This window comes from Macaca mulatta, chromosome 14 (assembly GCF_049350105.2).
Source record: "Macaca mulatta isolate MMU2019108-1 chromosome 14, T2T-MMU8v2.0, whole genome shotgun sequence".
Lineage (NCBI taxonomy): Eukaryota > Metazoa > Chordata > Mammalia > Primates > Cercopithecidae > Macaca > Macaca mulatta.
In genome coordinates this window covers 20,832,424-20,858,130 of record NC_133419.1, presented here as the reverse complement: position 1 = coordinate 20,858,130, position 25,707 = coordinate 20,832,424, and the positions used below count along the sequence as shown (strand labels likewise).

At 47.4% G+C, this 25,707-nt stretch overlaps 1 protein-coding gene across 6 annotated transcripts in view; it reads left to right on the top strand.

Moving 5' to 3' along the window:
* The window catches only part of TSPAN18 (tetraspanin 18), a 203,879-nt gene that overhangs the window by 12,596 nt on the left and 165,576 nt on the right, over window positions 1-25,707 (top strand). For all 6 annotated transcript variants that reach the window (XM_015114242.3, XM_077961012.1, XM_028832774.2 and 3 more), the window contains exon 2: window positions 25,569-25,655. The gene's annotated coding sequence lies outside the window, so the exon portion shown is untranslated. The remainder of the gene's footprint in view (window positions 1-25,568; window positions 25,656-25,707) is intronic.

Below are 25,707 nucleotides of genomic sequence, written 5' to 3'. Positions count from 1 at the left end.
CCTCTCTGATCTCTTCCTGCCCCTTGCCTATCCCTGCTTGGTCCCCGCAAATATCATCTTGGCCTTTTCATCTCGTGGGGCGCAGGGGCCTGGGCTAGGTGGGGTTTGGGAAAGAGCCCTTGGGACCCTTTGGGGAGGATGTGTGACCGGGAGACCTGTGGGTCAGGACAGAGGGCATCTCTACCTTCCTCCAGTGTGCGATGAGGGTGCCAGTTGGCAGATCAAAGGGCTTTTTGTTGTTGTTTTATTTTCCTTTCCAGAGCCTTCTTGCTGGGAAAGCAGGCTGTAGAACCAAGGGGAACAGCTGCCACATGTGTGTCCTGTGAGAGGGCAGGGCCAGCCAGCCAGGAGTGTGGGGCATCTGGCGCTGCTGAGGGGCTGGGACTGGGCCACAGGTGGGAGCTTTCCCCAGGAGACTCTGCACCTAGAAACTGATGGGAATGTAGTGGCCGACCTCAGAGGCTGTGGGCCCTCAGTAGGACAGGAACACCTGCAGAGTATTAGCAAAGAATCGGGGGAGCTGCCCCACAGCCCCACCCTAGCCTGTGAATTTCTGTCTTCCACTGTTCTTCAAATGGAGTGATGGAGGGAGCACTGGACTGTGAGTCCAGAAAGCCTGAGCTTTAAGTCCAGTCTTGGTTTGGTTCTAACAAACTCTCATGTTCCCTCTGGACTTGTTTTCTGAGACAGAGTCTCGCTCCGTGGCCCAGGCTGGAGTGCAGTGTCGCGATCTGGGCTAACTGCAACTTTCGCCTTCTAGGTTCAAGGGATTCTCCTGTCCCAGTCTCCTGAGTAACTGGGACTACAGACATGCACCACCACACCCGGCTAATTTTTTGTATTTTTAGTAGAGACGGGGTTTTGCCATCCCTCTGGATTTCTCGTATCTCATCCGCATCACGGGAGTGGGGCTGCTTGTTCTCCTTTTAACTCCAGAGCCTCTGGGTCTCCCCTGAGAGTCTCGAACTGGGAACATGACCTCGGAGCCTTGTGTCCCCTGGAGAAAAGCTCTCAGGAAGCCCAGGCGTGGTTGTTGATGGAAGTGGGGATGCTGTTTAAATAAATTAAGAGCCAAAGAGGACAATCCATGGCATTCTTTTCAAGAGCTGGGATGATATGCATAACATTTCCTCCCTTTCATTTGATAATTTTTCCTTCTCAAAGCAGTTTAATGAAAGAAAGTGTCTGAAGATTTGCTGCACAATGAGCTCAAATACAAATATTCTTTTAAAAAGGTGGTTGCTATGTAATCAAATTTAAATAATGGGCAATTTTTGTTTCTTCGCAGTCTAACCACTTACAAAGGTCTATTCAAACCTGTCTGAGACGTGTGTGTGTGTGTGTGTGTGTGTGTGTGTGTGTGTGTGTGTGTGTGTATGTGTATGTGTAAAGAATAATGACCTTACTGTTAGAATCTTTTTGGAAAAAATATTAATGATGATAATAATATAGTTAAAGTTGTGGGTATGAGTTTGCGCGTGTCTGCTGGTGAGACATATGGGATTAACATGAAATGAGCTGCTAGAAGGAAGTTCTGAAGGCAGCTGTAGAGTCCTCCTGGCATTTGAATGGGTGCTGTGAGCAAGAGAAGCGAATAGTTTTGGAGTTCCATGGATCTGGGTTCAAATCCTGAGTTGGCCCCTACCAGCCACATGACCTTTGGCAAGTTATTTATTCCTTCTGAACCTTAGTTTCCTTATCTAGAGAAAAAGGGACAGCTAGAACAAGATCAAGTGCCTAGCGTGGTGCTGGGCATGGGAGCGACCTGCCAGGCTGGCCCCTTCCCCTCCCCTCTGCACCCTTCTCCTTCCTCTCCTCTCTCTGCTCTCTCCCTACTCCCTTCCCTTTTCTTCCTTTTCCTCTCCAGAAGCAGCAGAATTTTTCCATGTACACACCAGACTCATATACGTTATAGCTCATTCGATGCCCAGCAATCCAATCGGAGTGGGATTTTTATCTCCATTTTACAGAATGGAGACCTGAGGTGCTGCAGTTACGGAATCGGGTAGATCACCCAGCAGGTGGAGGGGTATATGGGAAACAGGAAATATTTGTCTGAAGCATAGCAAGGCTTGGCCTTTTCCCATGTATGGAAATTTTTGCCTGGGAGGTATGTGGAATGCAGAAAGGGTTCTTGGTGTTGCTTCGAGTAGCCTGCTTCCCTGCTACCCTCCTTCCCTCCTTCCCTTCCTTTCTTCCTTCCTTCCTCCCTCCCTCCTTCCTTTTTCCCTTTTTCCTTCCTTCTTTCTTTCTTCCCTCCCTCCCTTCCTTTTTTCCTTCCTTTCTTCCTTCCTTCCTTCCCTCCCTCCCTCTCTCCCTTCCTCCCTCCTTCCTTCCTTCCTTACCTCCTTCCTCCCTCCTTCCCTCCTTCCCTCCCTCTTTTCCTTCCTTCCTTCCTTCCTTCCTTCCTTCCTTCCTTCCTTCCTTCCTTCCTTCCTTCCTTCCTTCCTTCCTTCATTTCTTCCTTCCTTCCTCCCTCCCTCCCTCCCTCCTTCCCTCCCTCCCTTCCTTCCATTGTGTGCACTAGACTTTTAGTGAAGGTTTGAAGCTGAGGGTCGTCCATCCAGAGGGTAGTGACATGTCATCCAGCCCAGCAGTGCACAGTGGACTGGTCTGTCTTAGAAACTGCTCAGCCATACTTGCCGTAGTAGCTCTCCCGGGTCCCTGACTCAGACTCCTCTTGTTCATTTCTCGTGTCTCAAGCTTCTTCCTTGTCTCAGGCCTGCTCTGTCCCTCTCTGAGGCCAATCAAGGACACAGAGTGTTTCTGCTCCCCTGGTCTCGCTTGGAGGAGCCCCTGCCCCTGGCGTGGTGACTCACGCCAGGTACCGCTAATACGAAGAAAGCAAGAGGGTGGGAGGAGATGGCCTCTCCAGCACCCAACTCCTCATCCTTTCCTGCCATCCACTCTCCCATTGACAGAGACCCTTTCTTTTTTTTTTTTTTTTTTTTTTTTTGAGGCGGAGTCTCGCTCTGTCGCCCAGGCTGGAGTGCAGTGGCACGATCTCGGCTCACTGCAAGCTCCGCCTCCCGGGTTCCCGCCATTCTCCTGCCTCAGCCTCCCGAGTAGCTGGGACTACAGGCGCCGCCACCACGCCCGGCTAATTTTTTTGTATTTTTAGTGGAGACGGGGTTTCATTGTGTTAGCCAGGATGGTCTCGATCTCCTGACCTCGTGATCCGTCCGTCTCGGCCTCCCAAAGTGCTGGGATTACAGGCTTGAGCCACCAAGCCCGGCCGAGACCCTTTCTTATGGGCCCTGGCTGGGGCCTTGGCTGAGGACATGATGGACCCACCAGGCCGGGGCCTCCTTGTCTTGGACCTGCGGAGGGATGGCTTCATGGGGGGCCTGGCATCTGCTCTCATACTCCTGATGCTGCCTGATTCCCCGGGACTGAATTGCACTTCAGTGCACGGAGGCTTCTTAGGAAACATCCTTCCAAGAGTCCTCCCCAGGGGCCGGCAGACCATTTTCCTGAGCCGCCTCTGCCTGGCTGCCTCTCCAGTTGGTTAGGGGAAGCTGTCAACAAAGGCAGCACTTCCCCCTAAAAACTCAGTAGCCAATGATGCATCTGGGTACATGCACATGCCCTCGGATGGGTTCTGTTAGGCCCCAAACTTGTACCTTAAGCCATCACCAAGGTTTGCATCAGGAAAAGTGTGACATGAAAGGCAGAGGGTAACAATGTCTTTGGGGTGAGGAGCAGCAGGATTAGATCAAGCGCTTCTGCCAGTTAAGTGGGCAATAGAGCCGTGGGGTGCAGTGGTTAGAGCCGAGGCCTGGGGTCAGGACATTGTGGACGCATTCCAGTCCTGTCTGTCTCTGGTTTGTGTGACCTCGGGCTGGTTACATCTTGGTGCGTCCTTGTCCTTCCATGTGACATGGGAAAACAGCAGGCAAGTGGTTGGGGAGAAGCTGAGCACGGTGCTGGTGGGGCTTCTGCAGAAACAGCCGAGTCCTTGGAAGTTTGAGGCGTCGTGGGAAGATGTGTGCTCCGGGCTCGGAAATCCCCAGTTTTCGAGTTGCCCTTGGGTCATTTCCCATCACCCCTATTCTGCCACCTCTGAGAGCAACAGGCAGACTCCCAAAGCCTGCAGCCCTTTCGAAAGTTTCTGCGGTTGCTGGAGTCCTGCCTTACTTCCTGGTTGTGGACGGGCATGCCAGGTGCCTTCCTCGGGCCCAGAGCTCTGTAGAAGGAAAAGACTTCAGAGATGAAGATAAAACTGCTCCTGCCGGAGGAACTGCTGTTGTAACACCACCCGAGTACCCGCTTTTGGGTACATATTGCTGAAAATGGCCTCAAAAAGGCGGATTTGAAGATGTTAGGGAATTTTTAGATATTTTATTTTAGTTATTATTTTTTACATTTTCAGTATGAGTGAGGGGAAAAGAGCAAGAAGGAGCCATCTGGCCTGGTTGAGGGGAGAAAATGAGATTGCTTGGTTTTCCTTTGCAGCAAAATGCACTGGGAGTTTTTCTGCAAATGTTAATAAAGACAGAAAGCAGTGAGACAACAGTGGCCTCCTGGGCTGCCGCTGGAAACACCTCCAGAGTGGGGCCTCCTCCCTGGGTTTGTGTGTATTATCGCTTCAGAAAAGGCCCATTTTCAGGGATGTCAGATCACCAATCTCAGTTGCATTAGAGAAAACCTCTTTCTTCTAGCCCAGAGATCAACAGGGGAACGTCTGCTTTGGGCTGCAGTCTTGTCTCAGCCTGGGTGCTGTCTCCCCTGTTTACTGCTTAGCTGGGAAGAAGTGAAACAGATGTGATTGGTTTGAGATGAATGAGGTTACTGTCATGTTTCTGGCCTTCGCAGTGGTTCCTAATTGGTTGCAAGAAACTCCATGGAGTCGGAGGAGAGAGCTCTGGCTTAGAGATGGGGGTGTAGCTTCAAGTTCCAGCTTCGACCCAGCCTCATCACGTGACCTTGGACAAGGCAGTACTCCTCTCCGGGCCTGTTTGCCATCTATAAAAACCAGGGCAAAAAACCAAAACCTAACACACACACACAAACAAGCCAGGGTTGGGATAAATTATCTTCACAGCTAGCTTTGCAGGGTTGGCATGGGAAATAGAATCAAATAAGCCGAATCATGGGGTCAGGTGTGGATTTAGTTCTTTCCCTGCTTCTCTTATAGTCACCCCGGGTATGAGAAGGCTGGGCTGCTTAAGAAAGTAGCAAGGGTACTTTCTTAAGTACCTTTGGTACTGCTACTCCAAAGAGCAGGGGTGGCATGGTGTGGTAGTACCTGGATGGCAGACACTTTTCATCTCAAACGCCAATGCTGATCGATTGGTAGGGCCTGTCTGAGTGCAGCTGAAGGGTGGATGAGCCTGTTTTACCCAGGCTCAGCAGGAAGGAGTGCCAAGATCAATTATTGATGTCTGTCATGGTTGGAGGAGGGTGGAGTGCTAGCGAACAATAGATGGGGAATAGATGGGGGGAGCTTTGGGGTGCTGGGTATAGAGCGTAGGGACTGGGGCACTTGAATGCCCTGTCACTGGCTTTGTTGCTCTATGACCTAAGGTGAGGGTCCAATATGGGGCTGAATTTCAAAATAATCATAAAATAATCATACATGGGCGTCTTTCTTCTTCAGGAAGTCTGGTTGGTACTGTAGAGTTGAGCTAGTGCATTGCTGAGCATGTGTATTTTGAAGAGGCCATTCAAGTGATTTTAATATAATTTCATCCTGGTGGAGAAACAGCAAGTAAACCACTGACAACCTATTCAGGCTCCAGTTCACTCATCAGTAGAGAGTAGGGTTTTCCTCATCGTACTGCATTGGAGCCCTGAGGCTCCAATGAGCTCGCGGAGAAGACGTCTGAGCAGTAGCTAAAATAAATGAAGTGCACAGGCCAAGGTTACAAAATGATGGCATGTATGATTCTACTTATATAAAGTTCAAAGTCAGCAAGAGAATCTATGGGAGTCAAAGTCACAACAGTGATGCCCTTTGAGCATGAGTTGGGGGGTGTCCAGGAGGGGCACGAGGGGCTCCTGGGTGCTGGTGTGTTCATCCTCTCATCCTGGCTGGTGGTAACATAGGTGGGCTCAGTTTGTGAATGTTTGTTGAGCAGTACACTTCAGATCTGTGTACTCTTCCCTCTCTGTTATACTTCTACGAAAAAAAAGTTCTATTAATAAAACAAAAAACAACTAAGCTGATTCTAATCAGTTGAAAGAGTGAGAGAAGGTGCATAAAAGCCCAGATTTCTGGTTTCCTTGACACATGGCATGGTCTGGTGGCAAATGTGGGCTGGGGGTAAGCAGCAGCCGCCCCACGTGGGTGGGGCACGTTGCTGTCTTCTGTTTTGGTTCGGAGTCCCTGTTGGGATTTGAGTATGAGACCCAAGACTAAATGCTGCTCTCTGGGACTCCCAGCCTCTGTCAGGGAGTCTTTGCAGATGAATGTTGGGTGAGTTAGAAGGGAACAGACGTCTCCTGGTCATACTGGGGTTCAATCCTGACTCCACCTAAACTTACTATCTTGGTGATTTGGGGTGAGTTATTCAGCCTCTCTCAGCCTCAGTTTACCCACTTGTAAAGCAAGGAGAGTAGTACCCACACCAAAATATTGTTTTGGCCAGAGGCAGCCGCTCATGCCTGTAATCCTAACACTTTGAGGGGTAAGGCGGAAGGAATGTTTGAGGCCAGGAGTTCAAGAGCATCCTGGGCAACATCGGGGGCCCTGTCTCTACAAAAAATAAAAAAATAAAAATTAGCTGCAGGTGGTGGTGCATGCCTGTTGTCCCAGCTACTTGGGAGGCCGAGGCAAGAGGATTGCTTGAACTGAGGAGTTAGAGGCTGCAGTGAGCTTTGATTGTACTACTGCACTCCAGCCTGGGCAACAGAATAAGACCCTCTCTCAAAAAATAATTGTTTTCTGGTTAGGGCAAGATTATGATTAGAAAATGCACAGTGTGCCTGGGCAGCAGAGATGCCCAGCAGAGCTTCATTTGCCCACTTTCCCCACTGCTTGCCTGGTGCTACCCCTTGTGCCTGTCAGGAAGGAAGACTCAGTTCTTGGGGAGGAGTCACCTGGACCCAGCCTTCCCATTGCTCATGTCAGGGTGAGATGTGGGAAACCCATTCTTGGGGCCCTGGCAGTTCCCTCCTCACTGGCCCAGCCCTGTGTCCCCAGCCAGCTGGCACTGAAGAATGAGGCCTTTCTCTGACTGGTCAGGGCTAGAGGCCCAGGCGAAGTGGTGGCTGTAGCTCCCAAGCAGCTGATTCTGCTGGCCACAGCACCAGGCTCTCCCACAGGCGAGCATCTGCTTTGCCTTGTGGGGCAACCGGCAACTAGGAACATGCCAGCTCCCTGGCGTCTTTTCTCCATCCTGCCTGCAGCAGCCGAGAGCAGCCCTGCCTAAAAGAGACAGCTCTCTGAGGCACAGAACTTCAGCAAGGAGCTCGCAGCTTGGATCTCAGCTGCCTTCTCGCCTTTTTTTAATCCCAGATATCCCTTGGGCAGGGAGATGTGGGGACCAAGGGACTTCCCTCCTCTAAGACTCAGTAGCCTTATCTGGAAAATGGGTGTGAATCGTAGCAGCCTCTTAGGGCTGCTACGAGGAGGGACTATTTGTACTGAGCCTCGTTGCTGCTCAGGAATCTTAAATATGATCGCGAATATGACTGTTGCCATTATGACTGGTTACGAGGCAGCATCAGGGGAAGCCATTTGGGTTGACTTTGGTATAAAGGATGTGGTTTGAAATGGCCTGTGTCTCGGAACAATCTGTTTTGATTTATTCTACTGTGGGAATTTGAAAATGGCCCAAATGTTTCTCCTCTTCCCCACCTCTCTCAGCACTCGGATTTCCTCACTCCTGCACTCATCTCCTCGTGCACACTCACACGCTACCGTCACACTTGCTCACTCTCATCTTTCCACACTCAGAGTGCAGGTGGAACTTCCAGGGGCCCAAATACTTTTCCTTCTACCTCAAAGGCTCACACTGTTTCCACTACACACACACACAAACACGTATGCGTGGTCATTCTCACACTGAAACTCCTCTCCCTCTCTCTCATCCCCCTAGTTCTCTCCATCACCCGCAGCAGAGCTGCAGGGTCAGAAGACTCGGTTCTCCCTCTGTCTCTTACTAGCCAGCTCTATGGCTGTGTGATATGGGCCGAGTCACTCAGCCTCTCTGGGCCCTGGTTTTCTTCCTCTCAAAACAGACAAACTACTCGTTTATGTTTAGAGAGATCATCATTTTCTGGCCGGGCATGGTGGCTCACACCTGTAATCTCAGTACTTTGAGAGGCCAAGGCAGGCAGATCACTTGAGGCCAGGAGTTCAAGGCCAGCCTGGCCAGCCTGGTGAAATACCATCTTTACTAAAAATACAGAAGTTAGCTGGGCACGCCTGTAATCCCAGCTACTTGGGAGGCTGAGGCACAAGAATTGCCCGAACCCTGGAGGCGGAGGTTGCAATGAGTCAAGATTGCACCACTGCACTCCAGCCTGGGTGACAGAGTGAGACCGTTTCTCGAAAGAAAAAAAAAAAAAAAAATCAACACTTTCTTCCGCAGTATTTCAGATGATCTGAGATAAGGTTCTTTCTACATCTTAAATTCCCTAACTCTGCCAGTGAGCGGACTGGATCTTATTAGGCAGACCATGTGCCAACCTGGAATTATATCAGTATTTTAGCCTTTTCCGGGTACTGACGAGACATCGCTTGGTTTCAAGCTAGAAACTAACACAAGGTCGGGAGAAAATGGAAAGTTCAGGACGGTGATTCACTCTTCACTTTAGAGAAGCCACAGTGTCCTAGTGCCGCACTCACTTTTATTCTTCTCATTTCCTCCTCATGCACCGGCAGAGATGACTTAGGGAAACAGAGGCAGCGGTCAGGTTGCCACTGTGAATGGGGGGTTGGGGGCAGCGGAAATCAAGACAAAGATTTTGTGTTTCCTGCACCACATCCACCAGAAGGATCCACTTCCTTTTGGTGTGTATCCCTCCTCCCCACCCACTTCCAGGGACAGAGAGCTAGAATGCATCGAGAGCATACCACCTCCTGTGTACTGCCCTATTGAATCCTTGCAACAACCCTACAGGTTAAGTGTGGATCCATTCCCATTTTAGGGATGGTAAGACTGGTGTATGGTGAGGCTAAGTACCTGGCCCGGCATCATACTGCGTGTCTGGCAGAGCTGGGTCTGCAGCTGGGTGCTTTGGTTCTTGAGCTAAGCTTGTGACTACCAAACACTGCAGTCCTGAGTGGCCCTGTGTCAAAGTGGAGTGGAAAGACACAGGATTTCAAGATGAGAGGCTTGAGTTTTAATCTTGCTCTGCTATTAATTTGTTATGAGCCTTGAGTGAGTCTCTTATCCTCTGATGCTCAGGTTCCCCATTTACAAAATGGAGAGAAAACTAAAACCTGTTGCTCAAGATTACGGTGAGGCATGAGGGAGGTAAAGTGCCTGGGACAATGTGAGTGCTTCCATATGTCAGCTCTTTTCGTGGTTTTCTGATTTGCCTTGGCAAACTTTTTTGCTAGGCATGTGGGCTTGCTACCTGGCATAGAGGGCCCCACCCTGGAGTTAGAAGAATTCATTCCCAAGTGACATTGCGCATAGGTCATCATGATGCCTTTGTATAAAACCCATTTGGCCACCAGAGTGTCTTGGGGATTACATTTCAAGCACTAAAGTGGAATGAATGAGGGATGATTTCGTGCAGTGGTATTCAACTTTACTTGTAGCCACAGAACTCAAAGTTCCACGTGGAACTTTTTTTTTTTTTTGAGATGAGTCTTGCTCTGTCGCCCAGACTGGAGTGCAGTGGCGCGATCTCGGCTCGCTGCAACCTCCGCCTCCTGGGTCAAGCAATTCTCTGCCTCAGCCTCCTGAGTGGCTGGGATTACAGGTGCCCACCACCACGCCCAGCTATTTTTTTTTTTTTTGTATTTTTAGTGGAGACAGGGTTTCACCATCTTGGCCAGGCTGGTCTTGAACTCCTGACCTTGTGATCCGCCTGCCTTGGTCTCCCAAAGTGCTGGGATTACAGGCATAAGCCACCGCGCCCAGCCCACGTGGAACTTTCAAATGTGAAATTGCTCAAAATGGCGCTGCCCTGTTGAAGCAGGCATGGGGGCTGCTCCACCCTCCCCAACTCACTTCCTCACTTTCTTATCTCTTAGGGAATCCCTGGGGAACCCATTTTGAAAACCACAGGCCATCAGGTGACAGATGATGAAACAGACCCAGAAAGGGGCGGTAACTCACCCAGGAACCTGAAGCAGGCACTCGGCTAGAATTATTTTCATTAGCAGCATCATTTTCCTTTTTTATTTTTTTATTTTTTATTTTTTGAGACGGAGTCTCGCTCTGTCACCCAGGCTGGAGTGCAGTGGCCGGATCTCAGCTCACTGCAAGCTCCGCCTCCCGGGTTCACGCCATTCTCCTGCCTCAGCCTCCCGAGTAGCTGGGACTACAGGCGCCCGCCACCTCGCCCGGCTAGTTTTTTGTATTTTTTAGTAGAGACGGGGTTTCACCGTGTTAACCAGGATGGTCTCGATCTCCCGACCTCGTGATCCGCCCGTCTCGGCCTCCCAAAGTGCTGGGATTACAGGCTTGAGCCACCGCGCCCGGCCTTCCTTTTTTATAAGAGAGCTTTCCTGTGTTTCTTTTGGCTATCGATCTTAATTAATCACCTAGAGATGTGTCTTTCAATATTGACACTTAGCAGCTGACGTTTCTGAATTATTCTCTCTCCTACCTTCCTCATAGTCATAGATAAAGGCTGAATGGATATTTATTGTTAAAGCTGGGAAAATGGGGCTTTTTATTTGGAAGCTTTTGAAACACTGTATTTACCCAAATAATCCTGCCTGAGTCTGCAGGTGTTTGGAGACCCAGGAAAATGTATTTGACGAAATAAAGGAATAAAAATTGTGACCAGAGTGAATCCCCCTATGAGACGGTTTGTAGGGGATCTTAAGAGTCCTATTTGAATGCAGCATCTCTCTCCACCTCCCACATCCCCCCTTTTGCAGCCCCCGCATCAATTTGGTGTTCTAGACCACGTGGCCTTCTTCCTTCAAAACCTAATTTCCACACGGATTTAGCCAGCAGTGACCAGCTACATGAAGAGCTTTAGTGAGAATCAATAGGCGAGGTCCCTGGAGTGTGCTCTACGCTGGCTGCATGTGAAACATCCCAGCTAAGATGAGGAGCAGCGAAAGAAAGATGGATGCTTGCAAGACATCTGGGATCTTGGATGTTTAAGGGCAAGGTGAAGTGACTTAGAGAGGCTTGGTGACTTGGCCAAGGTCACACAGTGACTTACAGGCAGTGCCCTCATCCTCTAGGGTTCCTAGGCTGGTGCCCTTTCCAACACACTGAACCATTTCTTTGCTGAAAGCAGAAGCCCTTTGCTTTATTATGGAGGTAATAAACCGATTCTTTAGTGTGGCCAAAGACAGAGAGGGAGCGAGCTATTAATTAGAGGACGGTTTTTAGGGCACATAAATGGGCAATGCTATCAGAGCAGGTAGAGATCACCCATGGTATGTCCAGCTGTCCCTGAGTGATGGGAGGTTCAGGAACGGAGAAGACCTGGTGCCTGCCAGCGAGCGTGGAAGAAACACATGTGAATTCAATTCAAGGCTGGCGAGGCTCGTGCTTGGCTCCCTGCACACTTTGTGTTCTGGGAGTGGGTGGAGAATACAGTCTTCTCCAAGCCTGACCCTGGCAGCCTGGCAGATTTCATTTCTTCCTTTTCTACTTGGGAGGCAGACAGGCTCCGGGGCCAGGCTGCCTGGGGTTCAGATGCTGGCTCTTTTTTTTTTTTTTTTTTTTTTTTTTGAGGCGGAGTCTTCACTCTGTCGCCCAGGCTGGAGTGCGGTGGCACCATCTCGGCTCACTGCAAGCTTCGCCTCCCGGGTTCGCGCCATTCTCCTGCCTCAGCCTCCCGAGTAGCTGGGACTACAGGCGCCCGCCACCACGCCCGGCTAATTTTTTGTATTTTTTAGTAGAGACGGGGTTTCACTGTGTTAGCCAGGCTGGTCTCGATCTCCTGACCTTGTGATCCGCCCGCCTCGGCCTCCCAAAGTGCAGGGATTACAGGCGTGAGCCACCGCGCCCGGCCCAGATGCTGGCTCTTACTGCGTGGATCTGTGATCTTCGGCTAACTGCTTGTGCTTATAGAGTGGGGATAGTAACAGTACCTTTCTCACAGTGTGGTGGTGAGGTCCTAATGTGATAATCCACAGCACACATACATGCTTAGGAAGTGCCTAGTGGGGTAAGCAGGCAGTTTGCATTACCTGTTACTTTAGGGCATCTTAGAAGGGAGTGTAATTGTTTCTGCATTTAAATAATAATGTTTATCACTTTCTCTGATTGTAAAAGTCACACATAAAGCTGGTGCAATGGCTCACATCTGTAATCCCAGCACTTTGGGAGGCCGTGGGTCAGCAGTTGAGGTCACTTGAGGTCAGGAGTTCAAGACCAGCCTGGCCAACGTGGTAAAATCCCATCTTTACTAAAAATACAACAATTAGTTGGACATGATGGCAGGTGCCTATAATTCCAGCTACTCAGGAAGCTGAGGCAGGAGAATCCCTTGGACCCAGGAGGTGGAGGTTGTAATGAGTCAAGATCACACCACCGCATTCCAGCCTGGGTGACAGCAGGACTTTGTCTCAAAAAAAGAAAAAGAAAAAGAAAAAGGTCACACATATACATATCTCAGCTACCTAAAGCTAGTATTTTGCATATTTCCCAGTTGTTTCCCTGTGTGTTGTGTATGTTTGCATGTTGTTAAGTAAAATATATGAGAAGCCAGTGTGTTGGACTGAACTCTAGCACTAGGCCCCAACACACCAACCCAAAATGGAGTCATTCATGCTAAAGTTTCACCTTATCAAACTGAAACGTAAATTGTTTACTTGTAAGATCTGACCTTCCAGGAAATCAGGAGGAAGATGATAGCTTAATCTCCAAAACAGGCCAGTTTTAGCTGGTGTGATGAAGTCCTCTCTGTTTTAACCAATACAAGGAAAGTGACTTTAAATGACCAATCCACATTTTGTTCTTTGTTTCTGCCTTCTTTAGCCTTTTCCTGTCTATAAAGCCCATCTCTTCTATTCAGCTCAGCAGAACAACTTTCTTTCTTTCTTTTTTTTTTTTTTTGACGCAGGGTCTCACTCTGTTGCCCAGGCTGAAGTGCAGTGGCTCTATCTTGGCAACAGAGCGCCTTTCTGTTTTGTAGATGGGATGCTGCCCAGTTCATGAATCACTAATAAAAACAAATGAGATCTTTACAACTCAATTTGTTGAAATTTTGTTTCTTTGACAGTTTGTGTGTGTGGGTGTGTGCACACGCATATGTATGCATACATGTGTCTATCTCTATCTCTATATAAATGAGTATGTGTTATCAGTATAATTTAAAAAATAAAATCATGATTCTCATAAATCTAGAATGAACATGGGTCAAAGATTGATTTAATGAGGAGGCCAGCAGGATGGAAAAGCTAGCTCTCAGGGGAATTCAAGGAACAGTGATAATGTAGGCATTGGAGAAAGAATGCCTGAATATGATGGCTGGATTGGATATACAACTGGTTAATGCCCTATAAGGCAAAAAACTATAACCTTGGGGCTTATCTGTTTTACCAGCCAAAAAATCTACAAGTTCATGTGTAACTTTATACAAAGTTACATTCCTCTAGAATCCCCTGGGTAATTACAGGATCCTTGGGTGGGCTTGCTAAACAGTACTCCAATATGAGGTTGAAATGACACAGGCCTCTCTTTGCCTTTTTCCCACATTACAGATGATTTTTCTTAACAGTATCCATATATTCTTTTTGATCATATGTTAGAAAACACTGTGGGCCTCACCTTTCTCAATATTATAGCGCATCCATTTTCTTTTATTTTTTTTGAGACAGAGTCTCACTCTGTCGCCCAGGCTGGAGTGCAGTGGGCTCACTGCAACCTCCGACTCCCTGGTTCAAGGGATTCTCTTGCCTCAGTCTCCCTAGTAGCTAGGATTACAGGCATGTGCCACCACCATGCCCGGCTAATTTTTGTATTTTTAGTAGAGACAGGATTTCACCATGTTGGCCAGGATGGTCTCCATCTCCTGACCTCGTGATCCACCCTCCTCAGCCTCCCAAGTGCTGCGATTACAGGCGTGAGCCACTGCACTTGGCCAGCACATCCATTTTCAAAAGACAGCTTTGACCTGCTCATAAACCCAGCTTGACCCACCCTCTGTGGGTGCCCCCATCGTCTTGCTGGGGGTCCCAGGGTAGCTGGACTCACTGCTGCCACCCTCACATTTTATTGTAATCACCAATTTCCCTGTCTTTCCATTCAAACTGAGTTTTTTGGGATCAGGGATTTGTTGCGCTGAACTGGCTTCCTGATCCCACTGTCCCAAGCATCTATTATGTGAGCACATAGTGATCCACTTCAGTGTGGCTTGCTGAGTGAATACACGTGGGTTTTAAGACGCCTGGCTTTTGTCAGTTACAAAAAGATGAGCTGTGCTGTTAGGGACCGGCAGGGACTCCTCTCCTGGAGTATTTGAGTCAAAGCAGCTCCCACCCCTCATGCAGGGTGACAGCCTATCCACTACTCCCATCTCGAATTCTGCCATTTAATTGTACTTGGACGCAACACCCTCAGTCTGCAAAACCAGTCATGCCTCTTTTCTCTAGGACTCTCTTGACCGAGCTCTCTGGTTTTCTAACTTTCTTTCCTAATCAAGGTCTTAAAGGGGTAAAAAGTTCTTGGCCTTCTAAAGCTAAGGAGGGACAAGTGTGACTTGAAGGATTAATCTCCACGCTATGAATTTTAAAGCTCTCTGGTTCCACGTGTTGGGAAAACCCATCAAAATGCTAATGACTCTGCAGTCTTGCCTCCTGCGGACCTTTTCTGCATTAGAATATATTTACATGGACTTGAGCAGGAAGCACTACAAAGAGTTGGGGTGCAGTTTTCCCAGTATTCCACCGCAGCCCTGTGGGTTATAAAGTCTGAATTAATAGCCCCAGTTGCGGAGAAAGGCTGTGGTTGGCTGTGGGGCTGGGCTGTTCACTCAATTCCAGTTTAAAGTTCTTAGCTTTCAGCTTCCTTGCTAGCTGCAGGGTGGCCAGTTTAGAAACATCTCTATTACTGTCATGTGGCTTTTTAATACTGCTTCTCTCTGAGGCAGACTACCCTTGGACATGCGTTCCCGTGTGTTTAATACTGCACATTGCGTCCACGTGGAGTTCAAGGTCTGGAACATGTTGAGACACAATTCATACCAAAGCCAACTTCAGCACTGAGGCAGTCTCTGTTCTTCTTGAACCATGTGCCAAAGCCCTGGCTATGCTTGTTACCTTTGAAAGCTCCGGTATCTTTGCTCAAACAGCCCAATGATCCAAGATGTAAGATCTCAGATGTATCCTTGGGAGGATGAATACTATTGTGTTGGCCACACCTGGCCCCTAGTGCAGGCTGGACTTAATGAATGTTGTGACTTGGGCAGCTTTGGCTCTGTGACTGTGGATAAGATGCCTGACGCCTTTGAGCTGTGCAGTGTAGGAGAAGGAAGAGTGCAATTTAGATGAAAAGGGAAGTCCAGTGGATAATCCTTGTCTTTACCTCCTTGAAGTGATGAGAAAGTGCTTTCAGACAGCAAAAAGAGGGAGCAGATGTGGGACGATGCCCACCGATGGCAAGAGGTTTTGGGTTACACACGCTCTTTCCTACTCAGTTGGCCAACTTGGCTGTGTCCGTCTGTGGCAGGTCCTACACAGGAGGGCATCCAGAAACCCTGGCTGCCATGTGCCGTCTGCAGAAAAGCCCCAGACCAGATGGGAGGCGTGAGGGGAGATGATTCTTAATAGCAGTTGCATTGAGAATAAACAGTTTCACGCAATCATTTATGGGGATTGGGACATTCCCCGCCTCCCTGGCCCTTCCACCCTCCTCATCCCACCAAGAGCTAATGGGCTCAGATTGGGAGGCCGGTGCCTCTGGGTTGACCCTCGGGGCCCCTTGCTGACGGTGCCCAGAGCCTGCTGCACTGTGTCAAGTACAGTAGGGAATGGCCTCCGTTTCCTGAGGGGGAATAGATCCCCATCTTTCTAAGGATGTCATGGTTTCACTTCAGCCCCACTGGGACCCTGAGGCACAATTAGCCAGGCTGATTGGAACTCATTCTGGGAACAAAGGGTGCTGGGCCCAGTGACAGGGCGAGCAGGTGGGAAGCGCTTCCCTCCTCCAGTCAGACAAGTGCAGGTGGAGAGCCCGGCAGATACTGCAAGGTTCTCAGCGCTCAGGTGGCTTCATTAAAGGCTGCCCTGGGGTTTGCTGAGCTGGGGACGCAGCCGCAAGGCGTTCTGAGCATGCCTTGGCTCCCCTCCCTCTCCCCCGCCCCCACACCAACTCCCTACGTAGCTAATTTAAAACAAAGCAAAACAAAGCCCTGGCTTTGCTTTGGAGCCATAAACTGCAGAGCTTTTATCTGTCAACAAGCAATACATCAGGCTGGCAGGGGCCCAGCCTGGATCCTGTGGCCTGGCATCAGCGTGGGAAAGGAGGTCTGAGGCTGAGCCGGCGTCCGGGGTCTCCCTGAGGACTCTGCCCCTTCTTGGGGCATAAGGCCAAGTTCTTGTGGCCTCGGGACTCAGAAGGGTGGCCATTTCTCCTAGGAGCCAGGAAGAGATGTAGGGTGGCTAGGGTTGGGAGTACAGAGCCAGGGTGGGGAGAAGAGGAGACAGAGAAATGGAAAGAGAGGGAGAGAGAGAGATGGAGGAGGGAAGAGGGAGATGGAGAGAGAAATTGCCAACAGAAGCTAACCAGGGAAAGGCTTATCATTGGGTTGGTCAACTGTCTGTCTCCCTTTGTTCCTTGCTGCCTCTTCCAGGAAGTCTTCCTGGCTCTCCTCCTTCTCTGGAATCCGACTGACTTGGGATTCTAGGACATCAAGAGACTCTAAACCAGTGGTCTTCAATGTTATCTGGAAACTTAATATATAAATTATTAGGAAGTCCAGTTGTTGTGAATTAAGTGTCTGTTGTGTGTGTGTGGAGGGGTGTAGCCCCCATCTGTTCTTTGTGAGAACAAAAAGGAGGGAGGGAGGGAGGGAAAGGTTCCCAGGAGAATAACTTGGAATCATGAATCATAGCTACTCCCCTTTTTTCCCCAATTTTTTTTTTTTAGTTGTCATAAAATACACAACAAAAAATTTACCATCTTGGCCATTTTTAAGTACACAGTTCAGTTATTTTAAATACATTTATAATGTGCAACCGTCCATGCCATCTATCTCCATAACTCTTTTCATTTTGTAAAATGGAAAATCTATATCCATTAAGCAATAATTCTTCCCATTTCCCTCTCCGCCAGCCCCTGGTAACCTCCATTCTTTTTCCGGTCTCTATGATTTTAACTATTCTACATGTGGAATCATGCAGTATTTGTCTTTTGTGACTGACTTTTTAAAATTTAGCATAGCATTTTCAAGGTTCATCTATGTTGTAGCATGTCAGAATTTCCTTCTTTTTTAAGGCTGAATAATACACCATTGTGTAGATAGACCATATTTTGCTCATCCATTCATCTATTGATGGACACTTGAGTTACTTGCATATTTTAGCTGTTGTGAATAATCCTACTCTGAATATGAGTGTACAAATACCTCTTTGAGACCCTACTTTCTTTTCCTACTGTCTTGTTCCTGATCTTAGAAGAAAATCTTTTGGTCTTTCAGCATTGAATATGATGTTTGCTATTTGCTGTGGGTTTTTCATATATGACTTTTACTGTTTTGAGATAGTTTTGTTATATTTTTAGTTGAATGTTTTTATTATAAAAGGATGTTGAATTTGTCAAGTGCTTTTTCTTTTGGGTATATACTCAGAAGTGGAATTGCTGGAGGCCGGGCGCGGTGGCTCAAGCCTGTAATCCCAGCACTTTGGGAGGCCGAGACGGGCGGATCACGAGGTCAGGAGATCGAGACCATCCTGGCGAACACGGTGAAACCCCGTCTCTACTAAAAAAAAAAAATACAAAAAACTAGCTGGGCGAGGCGGCAGGCGCCTGTAGTCCCAGCTACTCGGGAGGCTGAGGCAGGAGAATGGCATAAACCCGGGGGGCGGAGCTTGCAGTGAGCTGAGATCCGGCCACTGCACTCCAGCCCGGGCGACAGAGCCAGACTCCGTCTCAAAAAAAAAAAAAAAAAAAAAAAAAAAAAAAAAAAAAAAAAAAAAAAAGAAGTGGAATTGCTGGAGCATATGGTAATTCTATTTTTAATTTTTTGAGGAACTGCCATACCATTTTCTACAGTGGTTGTACCATTTCACATTCCCACCAACAGTGGGAACAGGGTTCCAGTTCCTTCACATGCTAGCCAACACTTGTTATTTTCTGTTTTTTTTTTTTTTTTAATAGTAACCAAGCCAGTGGGTGTGAAGTTGTATCTCATTGCAGTTCTCTTTATTTATTTACACTTGATCTTAGCCAAAAGGCTGATAAATGATTATTGATTGATTGATTGATATGAGACAGGGTATCACTGTGTTGCCCAGGCTGGAGTGCAGTGGTGTGATCTTGGCTCACTACAGCCTCTGCCTCTTATGCTTAAGTGATCATCTTGCATCAGCCACCCAAGGAACTGGGACTACAGGCATGTGCCACCGTGCCCAGCTGATTTTTTGTATTTTTTGTAGAGACAGAGTTTTGTTATGTTGCCCAGGTCGGTCTTGGACTCCTGGGCTCAAGAGATCCACTCACCTCTTCCTCCCAAAGTGCTAGGATTACAGGCAGTGTGAGCCACTGAGCCTGGTCTCATTGCAGGTTTTGATTTGCATTTCCCTAATGTTTAGTGATGTTGAGCATATTTTCTTATACTTATTGACTGTTTGTATATCATCTTTGGAGAAATGTATTTTAATCTTCTCTGCTCATTTTTTAATTGTTTTTTTTTGTTGTTGCTGAGTTTGAGTTTTCTGTATTTTCTAGATATTAATTCTTTGTGAGATATATGATTTGCAAATATGTTCTTCCATTCCATGGGTTGCCTTTTTGCTTTGTTTGTATTGTCTTTTGATACAGAAATTTAAAATTCTTTCATGAAGTCTGGTTTGTCTGTTTTTCCTTTTGTTGTCTGGGCTTTTAGTGTCATATCCAAGAAATCATTACAAAATCCAATGTCAAATTGCTCTGGCTAGAACTTCTAATACAATACTATGTTGAATAGAAGTGGCAAAAATGGTCATCCTTGTCTTATTCTTGATGTTAGAAGAAAAGCTTTCAGTATTTCACCATTGAATATGATGTTTGCTGTTTGTTGTGAGTTTTTCATATATGACTTTTACTGTTTTGAGATAGTTTTCTTGTATTTTTAGTTGAATGTTTTTATTATTAAAGGGTGTTGAATTTGTCAAATGCTTTTTATGCATTATTTGATATAATTGTGTGTATTTTCCTCTTCATTCTGTTGATGTGGAGTATTACCTTGATTTTTGTATGTTTAACCATCCTTGCATTCCAGAAATAAGTCCCACTTGGTCATGGTGTATAATCATTTTAATATGCTGCCAAATTTGGGTTGATAATATTTTGTTGGGGATTTTTGCGTTAGTGCTCATAAGGGATATTGGTCTGTAGTTTTCTTTTCTTGTAAGTGTCTTTGTCTGGTTTTGGTATCAGAATAATGCTTGGCTCATTGCCCTTTTTACAGAAAGTAGCAGCAGAATATATTTTACAAAATTCCTGCTTCTTCTATTTATCGAGTGTTTATGATAGGCTGGGTACTGTGGGAATCATTTGCAATCTATTAGCTCATCCAATCCCTAGCTCAAGCCTGTGAGGTGGGACTATGGCTGTCCACACTTTGCAGGTGGATATCCTGATATTTGCTGGGATAGAGAATTTTACTGAGGTCGCATGGGTAGCAAGAGGCAGAACTGAGATTTAAACTCAGATCTGTGGGGGCGCAGAAGCCTGACTTCTTAACCACAGTGCTTTACATTAATTTCATGCTGGGGGCTCCTCATCTCCTACCGTGTTTCCTACCCCTGTTGCAGATAGGCAGCAGGCTACACTGCGGAATTAGTCCTTGTGCAAAGCCCATTCACAGGAACCGTCCAAACAGTGCTATGCTGTTCAGTTATCCTGACCCTTTATCGATTTTAGAGTTCCCCCAAAATGGCATCTTTTCAGGGCTTCTATCAGCAGCTGTCCTTCTGCTGTACATCAGGCAGTTTGCCTATCCCATGCCTGTTCAAAAGCTGGCCTATTGAACACAGTTGGCAAAACAACTACCCTGCATACTGGGGCTTAGCTTAGACACAGGAAAGCTTTGGTCTCCTTGTGGCACTGTTGAATTCTTCAGCATCTGGGTCAGCAAAGGCCAAGACAAGAGGCAGCTCTGACCACTCCTTCCTGAAGGCCTTATCTGTAGATCTATGGATCGAGCAGGTGGTACAGTGGAACGAGCTAGGGGTGATGCTGTTTGACCATGTGGTCTCTGCTCAGACCCACTGACTCTGGAAGACTAAAGCTAGGCTCTTCATAGTCCTAAGAGTCTCAGTTTCTCAGGGTCTAGAGAAAATTATATAAATAGTTGAGGGTCATTCATTCCCTCTTTTTCTCACCATTAACCTAGTTCTGTCTTCCCACATTTGGTTAACTAATTGTTTTATAGATCCACTTGTCTTCTCCCTGTCCTTCTATTCATCCCTGCATTCATCCATCTCTCCATCCACCCAGTCATCTTCCCATCCCTCAACCAATTATAGCCTAGTTCCTTCTTTCTACCATTCAAGTTCTTTTATAAATCCATTCACTACCCATCCACCAATTTCTCCTAGTTGTCTATCCATCCAACTATTATTTGCAGAGTCAGTAACTGAGACTCATAGAGGGAGTAAGATACCACCCATATCTTTGAGGAACTCATAGTCTGGTAGGTGGGAAAAATCACATAAACAAAAAATATACTGTTATCTATACACACAATTTGTGATGTGAGCCCGGAGAACAATGACTTATTATGCGTGTTGAGAGAGTGGGAAGGTTTCACAAAGGAGTTAACTGAAAGAAGGTTTTGAAGGATGATTAGGAGTTTGCCAAGTGAGGGGAGGGGTGAAACTCAGGGTTAAGAAAGGAAGAGAGGAATTCCAGGAAGAGCAAACATCAGTGAAGTTGGGCTGAGCACACTCTGAGTCCAGGTGAGTACAATTTGACTGTGGGGTCTGTGCATATGGCAAAAACCTGAAGGTGGGCCTGGAAGGGAATTGGGGATCAGCTGATAAAAGGCCTTGTGTCTAGACAAAGGGAGGCCAGGGAACCCACTAAAGCAGGAGACAGACACAGTGCTCTCCGTTTATGGGCTCACTCTGACAGTGAAGGAGAGGGCAGAGCGGGGAACAAAGGCTGCGGGCTGGCAGACCAGCCAGGAGCCCGTGTGCAGCAAGCAGACTGCAGTAAGGAGGGTGAGCCCATTCAGGGACTGGCAGGTTCTATGAGGATGGAGAGTCAAGGCTGCTTTGGGACACATGTGGTGAATAGAATCAGTAGCTGGGAAATAGACAAGAGTCTTTGATCTGGGTTTTGGTTGCACAGGGATGCTCTGTTTGTGAAAATTCAGTGGGGTGTATATTCATGGTGTGTGTGCTATTGTGTATGTATGTTATATTTCAATTAAAACAATAAAAGTAGAGTAGGAAACATCAGGAGACATATTAAAGTTTCTCATCTGGGCCTCATCCAGGACACTGAAGTGGGCTGACCAAATTTTTCTTATAAATTGAGAGCTCTACCCCTAGTTTGGAGGAAAGAAGAGAAGGAAGAAGCTCTAACTTTTGAGCCAGGCCTTGCAAAATGAGTGAAATTGGCTTATACTCATCATAGTTACTGCCACCTATTAAGCTCTTATATTTTGTGGATTCTAAGGCACACTTTTTTTTTTTTTTTTAACATCTTAATGTCTCTAAAACCAGGATACATTGTACAAAAAGTGATGTCATAGTTAATTTAATTAATTGGTAGTGTTTTCTGTTTCTTAGAAGTACTTAAAATTACGGTGTCATTATAATCCATGGAGACTTCCATTCAAGAGCCATGATATCTTGTGCCAGGCTCTCTGCTAAGTCCTGCTACACATTTCTCATCGAATCTCACAACAGCCTGTGAGTCATCAGCTGTTGTAAGCCCTGTGTCATAGATAAGGAGTCCAGGTATGATGTAGGTAGGTCACTTGCTCTGGGTCACAGCTAGTAAGAACTCGATTTAGGATTTCAACCTGTGCCACCTCAAACATTCGGGAGAACTGTGTACAGAGCAAGATCAAGTCGGGCTGGGAGGGTTGTTGGAACTTCCCAAAGCCCAAGACTAACCAGGTCAAGGGTGACCCCCATCATCTGCCCACCAGGCTTACACTCTGCCACTTGCACCCAGGACCCGTTCCTGCTCTTAGCCCTAAACCTTGGGATTCCTTTCTCCATCTCCCAGGACAGCTCTGGCTCTAATATCTGTAGTGACTCCCCTCCCCCGCAGAGAGGAGGGGACTGCAATGAGATCTCATGGGCATGGGGGAAACATTCTAAGCCCAGCTGGTTTCCCTCACACAATGCAGATTTGCTTAAATGGGAATTAGGATTAGTGCTGGGTTTTGCCTCTTCTGGCAGGCTGGTAATAAACTAATCTCCTCTGAGGCTGCAGGAAGGCAAAATTCCACCAAAGACGGGAGACAGCTTAAGGCTCTGGAGCGCAAAAACTGGAAAGTAATTTTGTTATTGACAGGCGCTGCCCACACCTCTTGACATGCAGCCCGCAGCTCCTTCCCGGCGTGGCTGCAGCTTTTAATTCCGTTAATGTGTGACATTCACCCAGGCTGCGTGGCTGACAGGCACTCTTGACACTAATACGTGTTCTGTGCAGTCCCTGGAGCTCATAAAAGCTCATTATCAGTTCTGAGCCAGTAAATGCAGTTCCTGGCTCAGGTAGGCCCGAGTTCCTCTGCGATGCTCCAGACAGTAGAGCAGGGACATCTGCGCCAGCCAAGTCCCACACGCCTCCCTTTGTCCAGGGCCCTCAGCCTCCCAGGCCACTGGGAGTGCCTAGGAAAGCCATTCCATAGGCAGAGCCCTGGGTTCAAATTTATATCCAAGAAAAGGGGTTCCTTCTGCCCTGCTCTGTGAACTGACTCAATCCAGCATTTTGGGAAGTCAGTTTGTCAGCACTACCCAAAGGCAGAATGTGGCCAGCCTCTCCTCTGCCCACTTCTAAGCATCTGGGCTTTGGAATTGCAAGAACATTTCTACACCAAGATGGGCACCCAGGGGGTCATTCCAGCGAAGCTATAGAGGCCAGAAATAGAAATATTTGACAGAGCCACGGTGGGAAATAAACAAATGGTAAATAAATTATGACCCACATGTACTATGGGATACTGTGCAGCTATGAAAAGGACTCAAGAAGATCCATTTTGGACGTGATATCTTTGACAAGTGATGTTGTAGAATGTGTGTGGTAAGATCCCATTTTTGTAAAAAGTCACACTGCATGTGTAGTCACATAGGTTCGTGCTTATACACACATGCATACATGCATTTGATTAGGTAGAATAAAGTCTAGAGGGTCTCACTCCAGAGTGTTTGCAGTGGTTCTACCTGTTAAACAGGATGGCTGGTAAGGAAGCACATACACTTTTGTAGTTAAAAATGAAAAATTTACATATATATACAAATAACTTGCCGAAGGTCATACCTATATATACACACGTGTGTGTGTGTGTGTGTGTGTGTGTGTGTGTGTGTGTGTGTGTGTGTTTATGGGTTTATAAATGTAACAAATTCCTCTGATTGTAGCCTTAGTCTGGTTCATGATGCATGAGGTCCCTCTGCACTGACACTGCCTGGATGGACACTTGAGGCCCAGATAGCCAAATAAAATGAGGTCCCATCCTCCAGCCAATCCCTGTTTCCCATCAGTTAACGGAAGTCCTGAGACTCCCTTGCATGCATGAGCTGCCCTGATGCTGGGGTCTGTGGGGTAGACCTTGAACTCATCGCCTTCCTGCTTACGCCCCTCCCACTGTGGAGATGGCACTAGCACCAGGCTTCCCATGGCTGAAGTTCTAGTCCCAGCTCTAGAACTAGCACTAGTTCTAGTCCCAGCACTAGAACTTCCCATGGCCGAAGTTCTAGTCCCAGCTCAGTCTCATTTCAGTGGTGTGACCTTGGGCAAGTTATTTAACTCCTCTGAGCTCACGTTCCTCATTCCTGAAATGGTGACACTTTCTTCTGGGGTCGTAAGGGGTGTCAGGATGATGATCATCATCATCCGAGAGACCTGAAACTTGATCAGGGTTTCCACTGTGCAGCTAGTCTCTGAGGGCAGGAGGAGCCCGGGAGCGGAGAGATGAGGGAACTTCGCTTTCTCCCCTGTGCTCTGGAGGCTGTAAGTTTTGCTGTTATTTCTCAGCTGTGCATGTGACTGAGCCAGTCTCTCGGGACTGGCCTGTCTCTGCTGGCAGGTATATGGCCTGGACATGGTGAATTTGATCCTTCTCTGGTGACCTGGGGATGCTTCATCAAACTGACAGAAGGGAAGGGTTGGAGAAGCTGGACTTCTAACCCCACTGGCATTCTGGAACTGAGTTCTTTTTTCACCACCAGAGGCTTTCCTTACTGTTACTTATCTCTTCATGGATAGCAGACCTTGAAAGTGTTGGGTCTGCTCAAAGAGTCTGCATTCATTAGGCAATGATTAATTCTTTTTCCTGTTTTCAAAATGACTCAGAAAGCCTTTTTTTCAGCCTAAGGAAACCGGAGTTCCCACACCAAGTTGATAATATTCTAGCTAGAAGCAAAGAAACACAGTGTGATGTTTTGATTAGCATGTTCAATGCCATCACATGGATGTACAGGCTCTGGGCTGACTTGGGAGGATTGAAAATATGCCCCCATTCACAGGCTCTGGAGATGCTATCCTGGGAAGCTTTGTGGGGCTGGTACTTAGTCTTGCCTTTCTAGCTGTATTAGTCCAGTCTCGCACTGCTATAAAGAAATACCGGAGACTGGGTAATTTATTAAAAAAAGATTTGATTGGCTCACAGTTCTGTAGGCTGTACAGGAAGCATGACAGTATCTGCTTCTGAGGAGGCCTCAGGAAACTTACAACCATGGTGGAAGGGGAAGCACGCACAGTGACATGGTAGGGACAGGAGCAAGAGAGAGAGGGGAAGGTGCTACGCACTTTTAAACAACCAGATCTCACGATATCTCACTCAAGAGAACAGCACCGAGGGGATGGTGCTAACCCATTCATGAGAAACTATCTCCATCATCCAATCACCTCCCATCTGCCTGGATGGACATCTGAGGCCCCACCTCTGACATTGGGAATTACAATTCAATGTGAGATTTGGTGGGGACACATTTAAACCATATCACCAGCCATGGGTGCCCTGTCTGGCTTCTGTGCTTGCAGTGATGGAAGTAGGGAAAGGAGACCTTGGGGAGTGGGAGCCACATGTGGACTGAGGTGGTCCCCAAGGACTCCTGCCTTTTTGAAATGTGTTTCTCTCTCTTCTTTCTCTAGAGTGTATCCAGAAGCTACTGTCAGGAGGACACTGTAAGAGAAGCTTGGCACCCCTGGACCCAAAGGAAAAGACACCAGTGGAAAGAGGTATGAAGTGGCAACGTGGTAGGGTGGCATCTTCGCTTACTCGAACAAGAGG